The sequence below is a fragment of the Vigna unguiculata genome, chromosome 7 (assembly GCF_037176805.1).
Source record: "Vigna unguiculata cultivar grain cowpea cultivar isolate G323 ecotype 2 chromosome 7, ASM3717680v1, whole genome shotgun sequence".
NCBI classification, from domain to species: Eukaryota; Viridiplantae; Streptophyta; class Magnoliopsida; order Fabales; family Fabaceae; genus Vigna; species Vigna unguiculata.
In genome coordinates, this window is record NC_140798.1 from 3,029,357 (window position 1) to 3,042,998 (window position 13,642).

At 27.1% G+C, this 13,642-nt stretch overlaps 1 non-coding gene across 1 annotated transcript; it reads right to left on the reverse strand.

Annotated features, from left to right (window-relative positions):
* Positions 1–1,147: 1,147 nt before the first annotated feature.
* Positions 1,148–1,219, reverse strand: TRNAD-GUC (transfer RNA aspartic acid (anticodon GUC)). The gene has a single exon. It is a non-coding gene; the product is annotated as a tRNA-Asp (tRNA).
* Positions 1,220–13,642: the final 12,423 nt, after the last annotated feature.

Consider the following 13,642-nt stretch of genomic DNA (forward strand, 5'->3'; position numbering starts at 1 on the left):
CTAAATCTACGAAAAGGATTTTCGAGGATTCAAGAAAGCTTGACAACGAAAATGTTTAAGTATATTTTTATTTTCATTAAATAAGAATAATATTATGGAAGATATCTAGACTGTCTTAACACATACATAACTGTAAAAGTCAGATTTAAGAAACAGAGTCCATTTTATATCTATATTTATAAGATATACAAATATTTAATAACCACTCTGTTTCTTAAATTTTTTTCGAAAATAAAGCAGAAACACAAACGAATATGTTTCTCCATAAAAAAATTTCTTCTAAATTGTCCTGTTGGTTAAATGAAAACTTGTTATGCTTAATCTCCATTAACATGTGCTTGTAGGTACATATACACCCTTTATTCAAATCTTATTCAAACCATATCTTAATCTTATTCCTCATATACTTATATTTCACCTACAATTATGGTTCTAAATATTCCAAAACCAATTTTATACTATGCAAGTCAACCCTATGGAACCAAAACTAACATAAAAATTTTATATATTCAATGGGATTCTCAAATCAAACTCTTTTGACTTAAAAAAAAGAGTATATGCATTCCTTACCTTTTGCCTTTTCTAACACAACAAACTATAAGAATCTCCATTCTTTATTTTTTATATTATTCCTTTCTTCAACACAAAAGTGTAATTACTTTTCTTCATTTAGAGTTGTAGGATATTCATAAACAAATTCAAAATAGTCGTATTAAAAAAAATAGGGTATTTTACTAAGTATGTTAAAGTGTATTTTCTTATATATATTTAAACATAGGTTAGTCCACAAATTTTAATATGTTGTCGAATTTCATGTATAAGCAAAACACCTTAAGCCTAAAATTAAAATGAAAAGGACTGAAAAAAAAAATGTTAAGCCAAAAAAGTATAAAATAAACTATGATACTTCTAAACTTATTCAAGTTTGGAAATTTTCTTCGTTTAAATTATACAAGTGTACATTGTTTTGATAGGATAGGGCACAATAAAAGGAAAAACGCCGTTTTCTGGAAACGAACCCGGGTCACAAACATGATAGGTAAAAATATGTACCACTACACTACAACTATTTTCTTAATATATTGTTGAGAGTCTCAAATTTAATATATAAGTTCAAAATATTAAAAAAGAAAAAATTAAAAAAATTCGCCGTTGCCGGGGATCGAACCCGGGTCACCCGCGTGACAGGCGGGAATACTTACCACTATACTACAACGACTTTTTGTTCTGTGATTGAGAGCCATAGTATTTATATAAATAAAATAATAAGTTTTTGCAATGTGATTAACATACGTATACTCAATTTCTAAAAAAAATATATTGAAAAATCTCAAAATTTCCTTATAATGTGTATTTGGTTTGAAAAATGTTATTTATTTACATCAATAATTATGAAGAAATACTACAATGCTATTAAACAATGAATAAAATTACATTTTGTTGTTTCATTGTTTGTGTGTAAATATTTAAAATATAAAATAAATTCATATATTCAAATGTGCAATATATATATATATATATATATATATATATATATATATATATATTTTAATATAATTTTTTTCATATAAAAATAATATGTATAATAGCAAGGGACACTAAAGAAATATTACCAATTTATTTTTAATAATTATATTAAGCTAGTGGAGTTATTATGATTTCCGATATCCTTTTAGTTGACACAATTTCTTTATATTATTTTAATAGTTTTAAATTTATTTGGCTTTTCTTAGATCAGACATAAAAAAATGGTGATTGTTTATGAAGTGTGAATTCTACATCTTTATTAGTCAGGTGACTTTTATTTAATTATTTTTAATAATCTTAGATTTTATGTATCAAATTAATTCTACGTCTCTTATTTGTAGATTTTCAAACCGTCTTCAATTTGTTGAAGTGATCTTTCTTTTAGGAAAAAGAAAACAATACCGATTTAAAGTATTTGGGCGAATAACGATTATTGAACGAAATTCAAATTGAGAATAGTCCTGATTACATGACTCTCATACAATAAGTGAATATAACGAGTGAATATATTTTTAAGGTATTTTAATTTTATTTATCTAAATAATTTAAAATTCTTTACACCAAACTAAAATAATTTATTAGAATAAAGTAATTACAAAAAATAAATTTATGAAATTTTGAAAAACATTGCAAATGAATAATATAAAAGAATTTTAAATATCCTCAAAAGTATAAGAAATTCGAAATTTCACTCAATTTTATTTTATTCACAAAGGTCAAATTGGGTGGTCCAGAATAAAGGTTGAATTGAGTCAGCCCGAACCAAAGTCGGGCCAATCGAATCAACCCAAGTTGAAGTCGAGCTAAATCAACCCGGATCGAAGGTAGAGTCAAGTCGACCTTGATTAAAGGTTGAGTCGAGTCGATTGAACCGAAGGTCAAACCAAGTCGACTCAGGCCGAAAATCGTGACGACTTAGTCGAGCCAATTCGCCTGTATCGGAGGTTGACTCTAGTTGACCCATGTTGAATCTTTGAGAGTCGACCCAAATTGAAAGTCGGGAATAGTTGGATAGAAAGTCAAACTAATTCAACTTGAACTCAATGATAGAGTTGATTTTACCTTAAAATAAAAATTAAATTGCTTTATTCAAACACGAAAATTAAAATTTAAGATATTCAATTACTCTATTCAAACAAACTATTTAAGAAGTGAAGAAAATTCAGTTATAAGTATTTCAAATATTATGTATTTCAATTTCTTCGAATTGTTAAAATCCATCTGCCAAACACAAAATAAGAGAAAATCAATTAGTTGAGCAAATATTTTGAAATTCCAAATGTTTATCTTCTCTTTTCTCTTTTGCATAATTTCGTTGTGTGAATGAGGTGCAATGAAACTCATTAACTTTTGGAATAAATTTGTTGAGTGAAACCTAATTATTTGAGCAAATTAAGCTAATTGTCTTTTTCTAATAAGGATTTAGAAATTTTTTAGTTGATACAAAAGTGTTCTCCATTTTAACAAATTTTCTCCTTGAAAATTTAGATGATATATTCATCTTACTAAGCAAATGTGGGTATTTCTTCTTCATATCATCTTCTTTCTTTAACGTGAATTTTTCAGTGAAGTGCTATTTCAAAATTACATTTACTAAAGAAATATTTTTACATTTGACAACTTGGAAAGGTTTGGATTCATAAGTGAGATTGGATTAATTGTGTGGCCCTTGGTTTTATCACATGAAACGAGTTAGAATTGTATACTATGAGTTTGGAAACATAGAACACATTATGAACGATTGACAAGAGTGAGATAATCTTTTAGATATTAGAAATTACTTTCAATTGTATTTTCATTTAGATTTAAAGTGTAAAATAGGTGCAAATTAAGATCAGGGGTGTAAGCACTGGAACACAAAGAAAACAATAGAGGTAAATCGGTTGAAAAATGTTATTAATTTTTTTTTTCAAATATTGGAAAATAAAAATTAAGATTACAAGAATTGTTATACTAGGATGATTCTTCCCGAATTCACATTCATTAATCCAATAAAACCTAAGATAAATTTTTCACTATAATATTGAATTATTCAATTACAAAAAATAATTATACAACTAGAATAAGATACACAGATCACTCCTTGAAATACCTTTCAAAAACATTTACAAATATAATGAAAACATTCAATTACATATAACATACCAAACATGGGTGCAAAGATATCAAATTTAAAGAAAAATAAAATAAAAATATCACCTAAAATGTGACAAATTATACAAAGAAAATCATATAGTATGATCACGTTTCCTAATTCAATCTTAAGAACTTTTTTTTTTCCAAACAAGAAGTAATGTATGATATTCTGGGAATATCTATTTCAGAAAATAGCAAAACCTTTTTTTTCAAATAAATATGAAATGCATGCAAATGAATTTTTTAAGAAGATTTTTTTATGTTATTGACTAATACAATCGATTAAATTTAAATATTATTTATTATTATGGTTTTGTGTAACCTATAAACCATTTTTTGAATCAACATAATCAATTATCATTAAAGATTATCAATTTTAATCGATTATACTTTAGCTTAATAGATAAAAAAGTTTAACCTAATCAAATACTTGGTGTTCATATTTTATTATTTTCAAAACTAGGTAGAATTTATGACTAAACTTACATAATCAATTACTATGTTCAGAAAAAAAATATAAATTTATTTTTTAAATGCAAAAGTGTTCAAAATTATCTTAAAGATTAATTCATACTTTACATTTGATCATATTAAAACAAGGAATCATGGTAAGAAAAAGAAATGCAAACAACATTAAAATCATCATTAAATCAACACATCAAATTTTGTAAGTACTTTTGAGTTTTAAGTTAAACCATTAAATAACAACTTATCTTGAATCGTGACGTAACTTAACAACTTCCATCAGTTTATAAGTTTATCTCTCAAATTATTTTCTTTAACTTTTTTACTTTTCTTTTGTACCAAATTATCTTATATTCATTTTTGTCTTTGTTTTGTTCTTATATCATTTATTTGATGTTCATATTCTTTTCTTAGATTCAATTTCTACATTTATATAATTTTATGAATTAAATTTTTGTTTAATGATAAAGTATATTTGATCTTCATTTTTATTCTAAGATTTTAAAAGATAAAACAAATCCAACCCTTTAAATTTTAATCAAGTTAATTCATAATTAGATCATTGTTACGCACACATACATTACCCTGAGGCACACAAATATATACACACATGCATCCGTACATTACACACCTAAATAAAATACAAATTAATGGTTATTATCCTCATTTTATCCTAAAACATATATATTAGTTATTTTCTTATTTAATTTTGTATTTCGTTACAATTTTGTTAATTTCATAATTTTAATCTTTTATATATATATATATATATATATTCACTTTAATTTTTGCTTCTTGTTTCTCATTTAAGAAATAAAATTGTTTGAAATGTTATTACAAATCACTGGATTGTCAAATCTAGAATCTTACTGGGAGAAATGAGATTGCAACCTCCTTTAGTAACAGTTTCGAGAAACAATGCAAGAGGAGAAAGTTGGGCCTCTTTTTGTTTACTATATACACTCCCATTTCCTTTGCTTTTTTATTTGATTATTAAGTATAAAACTTTTTTTTTTATTTTGGTAATCTTTTATTGTATGTAGTAATAGAAAAGTACTTTCTACAATTTTGAAAAGTAACTTTCAGACAATATTTCCTTTTCATAGAGTACTTTTTGAAATTATTTAATTAAACTTTGTTTATTTTCAGAAGAGAGAGAATAGGTTTATAGAACGAGTCAAATGAATAGTATAATTCCAGTTATAGTAAGGTTAAAACCGTCATTGTTCGTGTCTAGTCACTGAGTAAGAGAGAGAGAAAAAGGAGACAGTGAAACACTAAACCATAACCAAAGAACACAAAAACAACGAAAGTGTGTGTGAATAGAATGGTTTGAAAAAGAAAAAGTTAAGGTTAAAATGGCAATTCCACACTCAAAACAAAAAAAGGGGAAGTGAACTTGGCAAGTGGGGGAGTGTAAATAGCAAAAGATGTATGTCCTTAAGGTCGAAAAGGTGGTGAATACTGCAACTTTATTTGACTATTTTCCCCTCTAACGTTCAACACGCTCTGCAATGCTGTAACTGAACCAGAAACTGTGCACAAAAAGCCGAATGAAAATAATGCAGAAACTGCAAATCGGAACACTAGACACCATGGACAAACGTTAACAGTGACATGTCAAACAGAGAATATAACACTTGATCGTGCTCACGGGAATTTCTATTCAGTTTTTGATTCTTTCTAGTTCCTATCGTTAGCACAGTAGGTCTATGTTACTCATATGGAATATTGTGAACTAAAGTAGTTTACCCAAAAGTGTTAGAAGTGAGTTCTCGCGCGTAGGACAAAGAATTAGTAGATGATTCGTTAGTGATTTGAGATAATGGGTGGAATTAGGAATATCAACGGGGTGGGTAGAGTACAGATAGTAGTTTTCCGTATCCTACCTGTTGAATAAATATCCGTCTCGTACCCGTATCTATATTCGTCAGATATCCGTTATGCGGGTACCCGTCTATTTTTTTCATATCCACGGGTATCTACGGGTACCCGTGGGTATTTACAAAAATATTTTAAAAAATAATTATTTAACCATAATTATTGTTTGGATCAACAAGTTCCCTTTGTCCGATTGATTTTTAAAAAACAAACAAATAAAAAATCACTACCAATTTATATTGTAGTTTATTTTTGAATAAAATATTAAAGAAATTACTAACTTCATCAATATCCACCTCTTGCAACATTTTATAAAGTTTCATGTTGTCCAATTTTAATCTAGAAGAGCCTTAAAACATAAGGAGTTTAGTAAAAATTTCTAACAATCACTTAATTAAAATATCTAAGTAAAAATGTTAATTTCATTACCTTCCATATTGGTCCATAACCACTCTTAGAGACACATCAATGCCTCCACAATATATGGAAGTAATTTACTCATTTGTGGGATAAGAATCTGACCACCATTATTGAATGAAGACTCATAATGTTTTTACTATATATATATATATATATATATATAAATTTTCTGAATTAAAATTTTTACTAATATAATGAAGACTCATAATGTTTTGACTCATTTGTGGGGTAATAATTTTTCAGTATTAAAGTTTAGCGGATACGGGTATCCACGGGTACGGATACTATGATATCCATACCCGCCCCGTTAACATGCGGGTATCAAAAATACCCATACCCACGGGTAGCGGGTATCCATTTTTAATATCTATTTCCTATCCGTTGTGGGTTTTATCCGCGGATACCCGCGAGTACGGATTTTTTTGACATCCCTAGGTGGAACAGAATGTTCAAAAAAGTTTGTTAAGTGTTAGGATAAGCTTTAACTTGGTTCTGATACCATGTTAGAAGTAATTTTAAGCTTAATTCAACCTCATAAAATCGACTTATAAGGTAAAGACTGCACCCACTTATATATTATGAATTGACCTTATTTATAGTTGATGTGAGCTTCCAGCAAATCGCAAAGTTCAAAATTTTCAAGTTGAAGCAACTATGGTAATGAGAATTAGCAATGGAACTAAGAGATTTGTAAAAGAGGTATAAAACATAGGATACTTTTGAGTGAAAGTTGATATGAAAAAGTAAGAATGATAATTCATAGCACCTAATGTCAACGACTGAATCATGAATACATACAACAAAGCTTGTCATGTCAGACTCATTGAATATAAAAAAAGAATAAACTCATGAAAAGGAGGTGAATGTGGGTACCATGCTGCTATAGTTATATATACTATTATTAATATTTTTCAATCTCCTTTATAAAGTTTTAAAAAGTTTATTTTATTTTATTTGGACTCACCCATTTAATTTGCTACTCCTTTGACTTAAATATATTAATTACGTGTCGACAATGATTTTTTATGTATGTGACTGGAAGTTTGATTTGCATGAATATGGAAAAAACATATGATCAAAATTTGTAACTTTAAATTTGATAGATTAGTCACTGATTTATGATCGATACCAATAAGAAAGCATGTGAACGAGCTATAAATAGTTTTTTACAAATAGTTTTATAAAAAAAATATATAAAATAAAATAAGTTTCTTTTTTAAACGAAAATTAGTTTATAAGAAGTTTTTCGTACCATTTTTTATTTTTAATTTGCATATAAGCTAATTTTATCTTAATATTAAACTTTTTTTATTTCTTTTAAAGTGTTTCTCAAAAGTTTGTCCAAAATATCTCTATACATGTTTCTTCATACACATTTCTGTTTTGTTTTCATAACTAAATTTTTTAAATCACTTTTACCTCTAATTATTATAGAAACTACACATTATTTTATTATTTTATTATTGTTATTATCGAAGAATATATTGAGGCATTGATATGTTTTCTTTAGTTTCAATAATAAATCTTTTGTGGACCAAAGTGAATCCTAGTCAAAATGAATGCTACCTAGGTGGGACCTAGTATTGAATATGTTATAATTGAATTAGATTAACTGTATTCAATCATTTTGAAAATGTTGGGGTGGCTTCATCAAAAGGTCACAAACTATTGAAAAAGAAATGGGAAAGGAGTGTAACTTACCCTTTTCTGCAATGAAGGAGAAATGGGAATGGAGAAGAAAAGAAAATGAATGTGCTGAGTACAGGAAAAAAAAACATTACAGAGGTAAAAAAGGTATGAAATCATTAATGATTTAAATAATTTGATACGTATTATCAAGGGAACTTAAGTTAAAAAATAATAATACAAATTATTTCTTAACATAAGTTCACTTGATAATTATTGTTGTTGTTATATCATAAAATATGGCAATAGCTGCAACCATATATATATATCATGATCTTTAACTTTTAATTATGTTTATATAATCTACAAATCTTTAACCGCTACAAAAATTCATTTTAAGTTAAGGTGTGTGTAGTATTAGAGTAAGGTTTCACAATATTAAACAAAAACAAAGAAACTATGACACGACAATCTCCTAAAGTTGAAAAAAATAAGGACAAGAAAAGAAATTGTAAAATTCCTTTTTAAAGTTTTTGAAACATTATTTTTAACTAAATAAAAGACAAAATACTAGTATTTATATTTTCTTTTATCTAACATTAGAATATAGTTAAATTGACTTTAAACAATTAAGGGCGTTGAGACATGTGTCTAAGTTTATGTAATCGAGATGAAATGTATGTTTTCAATAGGGCTTTTTGTATGGTAGAAGAGTGAAATTTGTCTCAAAAGGTAACATATGGTTTATTAAATAATAAACTGCTAGGTACATAAATAACTCCTAGCTCTTATAACTACAATTGTTAAAAAATCTTTAATTATAATAATTGAAAGAGAACAGATATTTAATTAATTAAATAAACATTTATTTTACATTTTATTTCTTTCCTGTTGAAACTATCTAAAACTTTATTTTTTCTACACTTTTAGTTAAATATTTAAAGTGTTGAATATAAGTAATTTCCGTATTAAGCTTTAAAAATTAAAACCTTGTTAATATAAAAAAAGAAAATGCATGCATCCTACGGGATTATAACCCTAATCTGAAAATAAGCAAAGAGAATCCCTACTTTTGCTTTGAACCATGACCAAGAGTAAAATCGCAGTGTTCATTTACCGAAGAAGTTAAAGGAACCAACCACGTACATTACATTGCAAAATATTCATCCTATATGATTTTAATCTTTTTTCTCTTTAACAGAAAGTGTTTTCTAATTTATTTTGATTATTAAAATATAAAAAATTAGATATTTGTATGATTCACTTAAATTTTAAATTAAAATACGCAAATATTTGAATTAGATTTCTTTTTTTTTTCTATCTTTTTGGATTGTATTTAATACATTTTTATCACCTATAAATCTCAATTTACCATTTCTTTCTCCGCCTTTTAAATTAAATTCACATTTTTAAAAGAAATGATTTACCATTAAAACCAATCTTATATGAGCCACATTATATATTGTTTTAATGTAGCCTACCAACACTTTACTTAACATTAAAGAAAATCTTTACGACAACAATAAACTTAACTCACAGCAAGATTACCTATATGAATCACATAATTAATATCATTCAGTTCGATAAAAGACTATAATTATTTACAATAATGATATACCAAAATAGTTTCTTTTTTTTTACATTCTAATCAAAAGTGAAGATTAACTTGTAAAATAAAATGTAATAGATGTGTTTCTTTAAAGTTTTTATTATCGTGTCTCTTAGAGCTGTCAAAACGTGTAATCTGGCCCGATTAGGCTCGATCCACCACGGGTTGATCATTTAGTGAGTCAACCCAACCCGGCTCACTTAGTAACGAGCCAAAAAAATTCGAATCCGGTCTGATCCACCACGAGTTGGTGGGTTAAACGGGTTGGCTTACGGATTCACTTAATTAAAAAAATACAATTTTTTTCAGTCAAAGTTAAATTATAATTCTAATTAAAATCTAAATAAATTTTAATACATTCCAAATATAAACTAAAATTACAAAAAATACAAATTATCTATGCATTGCATTGGCTAAAAAAAACAACCTAACTTGACCCAAATACAAAACTCAACTAAATAAAAAATACTTGTGTGACCCTTTATTTGCGGGTTGGCTCACCAACCCGGTTCACTACGGGTTCAACCCGGATGAACCGGTCAAAAATTAACCTGTATTGAATTTTATGAAAAATTTTCAACCCAATCCAAACTCGTGAGGAGCATGTTTGGTTCACAAATTTTAACCTATTATGACAGTTCTGGTGTCTATGTTGAACTTTCAAAATGCATTAATATTAATATATTTTGAGATATTAAAATAAATATGTATGAACATATTTCAAGAATATAAATTGGTTCCAAAGCTAGGAATAAATAAATTTGATTGGTGGGTCCATATATGGTGGTTGACAATTGAAGATGGGAAAAGGCAACTTTTTACGTTGCATACAATATGCATCCCACGAGCAGTTTTTGACACACAATTTAATAATGTTGTATTCTTTCGATGAAAAAGAGGTAGTGACACCAATGAAACAAAGAATCTTCCTTATTTCTTTGCTTTTGTTAAGTGTGCCTCAAATGTTATCTTTTCATGTTCATTCAAAGCTCTATTTTCTTTAGCCAACTCGCATAAGGTGGTGGTCTTTCACATGGTTTTTGGAATCACCACCTTTTCAATTTCAACCATTTTCTTCCTAAGGACACCACGCAAATTGCTATCTATTAGTTGTTTTAAGTCAAAAAGTTTAATGTTTTTGTCAATTTATTCAATTGGTAAAATAAATATCAATTATCAACTATAAATTTATTTTTACAACTAGCAATCTATCATTTTACAATTAACATGGATTGAAAAGAATATAAATATGGACATCATGTTGACTAAAGATAATACACTTACTTTCCAATAATAATAAAAAAGCATTTAAAAAATATAATACACTTCAACCTAAAACCAAATTAAAATTATATATATTATATAAAGAAAATAATTTTTTGGAATGATAATATTAAAATAAAATCAATCACTTTAAATTAAACCAATGTTGTTGCATAAAAAGTAAATGACACTATGCCAAAAGTATCAATAGACAACACACTTTAGATAGCGCTTAATTAAAAAAGCCTTTTCTATTTGACTTCACATAGAAAACGTATTTTTTAATAAGTGCTATCTATATTCAATTTTTATTTTTTTAATTTTAGTAGATCAAATGAGAGCGTTCGTAGAGAAAAGTGTCATGTAATGGGATCCTAATAGAGAGCATGTAATTGAACCAGTGTTGTCTATTGTTGTACTCTTTTAATTAAAAAAAAAATTGGGTCCTCACATTCCCTTCTTTCATCGGCATCCATTCTATTTTTGTTGTGCCCAACACTCGTTTTCTATTGCACTCAGTGTTCGTACGTTCATTCGTTTTTGCCGCACTCAGCGCTCTCATGTTCGTTCGTTTCTTTCGCACTCGTCCTTTTCATTTGCGTTTCTACCGCACTCACACGTGTCTGCATTTCTTCAACCCTCGTGCTCATCTCCTTTGTAAACAGTGAAAACGGAAAGCTCCAACACTAAGATCATTTACAAGTATCGTTGAAAGCTACAAGTAACTTTCATCGCCATGTAATGTATTTCTATTGCTAAGAAATGTTTGATTGAGTATGTTTTTTAAGGGAAAAGAGTGAAAAGGAATGCACGCGATTGAACTTGTCACATGTCTCCTTTTTTTAGATTATTGAGTTTTACGGGGTTTAGAGTGCACATTTTTGTGAATTTTGCTAGGTTAGCTGCCTACACCACAAGAAAAGAAATTGTATGATTAGGTTAGTAGATTCAATTCAAGGATGATATACTTCATCCGTATATACAGTTTCTTTTTTAACTTTTTGTATTTATTAGCACTTGTTTTGCACCTACAAATTGGAGAGACACGTTCAATGGGCTACAAGTTGAATATGATCAAGGTTCTAATATGTTTAGGTTATTTTTTACTTTCAATTTTCTTTTATCTTGAATTTGTATTATTATTATTTTTTCTGATTTTCATATTATCATATGTTTAGTTCTGGTCCTTTTTTTATATCTCTTCATCTTGGACTTTACCATGTTGTGGTAAAATGCATTGATAAATTCATTAATAATTCAAATTTTTAAAATTTATCCGTAATTATATTTTTCTAAAAATTCTGTTAGTAATTCATCAATAAAATGGATAATAACTTTTTGAAATATTTAACGAAATATTTGTTATAAATTGATTGAATTGGGTTAGAAGAAAAAAAGAAGAACAAGGAGGATGAGGAGGACAAGAAAGAAGAAAGAAGGATGAGGAAGAAGAGGAAGAGAAAGAGGTGATGGTGGTGGCTAAGCTAACTTGTGGCTACTGTTGATGTTAATGACAACGGTGGAGGTGAAAGAGGAGGAGAAGGGGGGAAGAACGAGAAGAGAAGGGAGAGGTGATGACAAACACAACGAAGGAGAAAAAGAGGATAAAGAAGAAAAATATTGAGAAAAGAAGAGAAGATAAAAAAAACAAATCATAATATTTAGTGATCAAAATTTTTCTCTTTATTAATAAAATTTATCAACAACTATTTTAACAATATATTTTTTAACCATTTATAATTTTGATTTATCGATGAATTTTATCTATCAATAAATTTACTTCATTTTTTCTTTTGTGCAGTTTTATAAATACACATACTTTTTATGTTGTCATATTTACAAATTGAACCATAGAATTATTTATTAATTTCCATAATAATTAATTTTGAAATTATATAAATTTATTTTCAATTAGTTAACGGTATAATTTTTTGTAATAGCAATATTTGAAAATTGATCTCTTGCTTTATTTATATATTTTATCTAAGTAACCACCGTATAAACATAGACATTATTGTTTACTAAACATTTTAAAGAGAAGGTGTGGAAAAAATAAAGTATCTTTGTTTTCAACTTCTTTTGACAGACGCAATAAAAAAAGAGAGAGTATAATAATAATAATAAGATAATGTGGATGTGGCTGCTATGGCATGTTCGTTCCTTTTACATTCTCGAATGCCGTATTGTCTTCCTTGTCTTTTTCTGGTTGTCTTAATTAAAAATCTCATCAACTATAATATAATATTACTTTTATTTTTTGATAAATTAAAAATAGCAAAACAAAATGAAAAATATAAGAGTGTAAATAAGTTGCATTTGATCTTCAACTCAATTACATTCTTGTATGTTAGCTTTCTAGGTTGAGTTAATTTTTTCTATATTTTATCTAAATTAGAATTAAATTGTATAATGAGTTTATGAATTCCAGACTCAACAAACTCGACCTAACTCAATAAGAATATTATTTATTTGATATAAAATATAATTTTATGTTTTATCATATAAGTGTAATTTATGTATGTGTTATAAGCATTGTTATTATCTTATAATAATATTTTAAAATATAAAAAGGTATTATTTTAAAATAATTTTTAAATTTGATATGTTTTTTGTTGAGAATAAAGAAGATAGGGATTGAGATTAATCTCCCTTGTGTATAAACCACACATAGGGTAATCTATTTATAATAGAGAGAGGTACAAGTAAAAAGAGTAA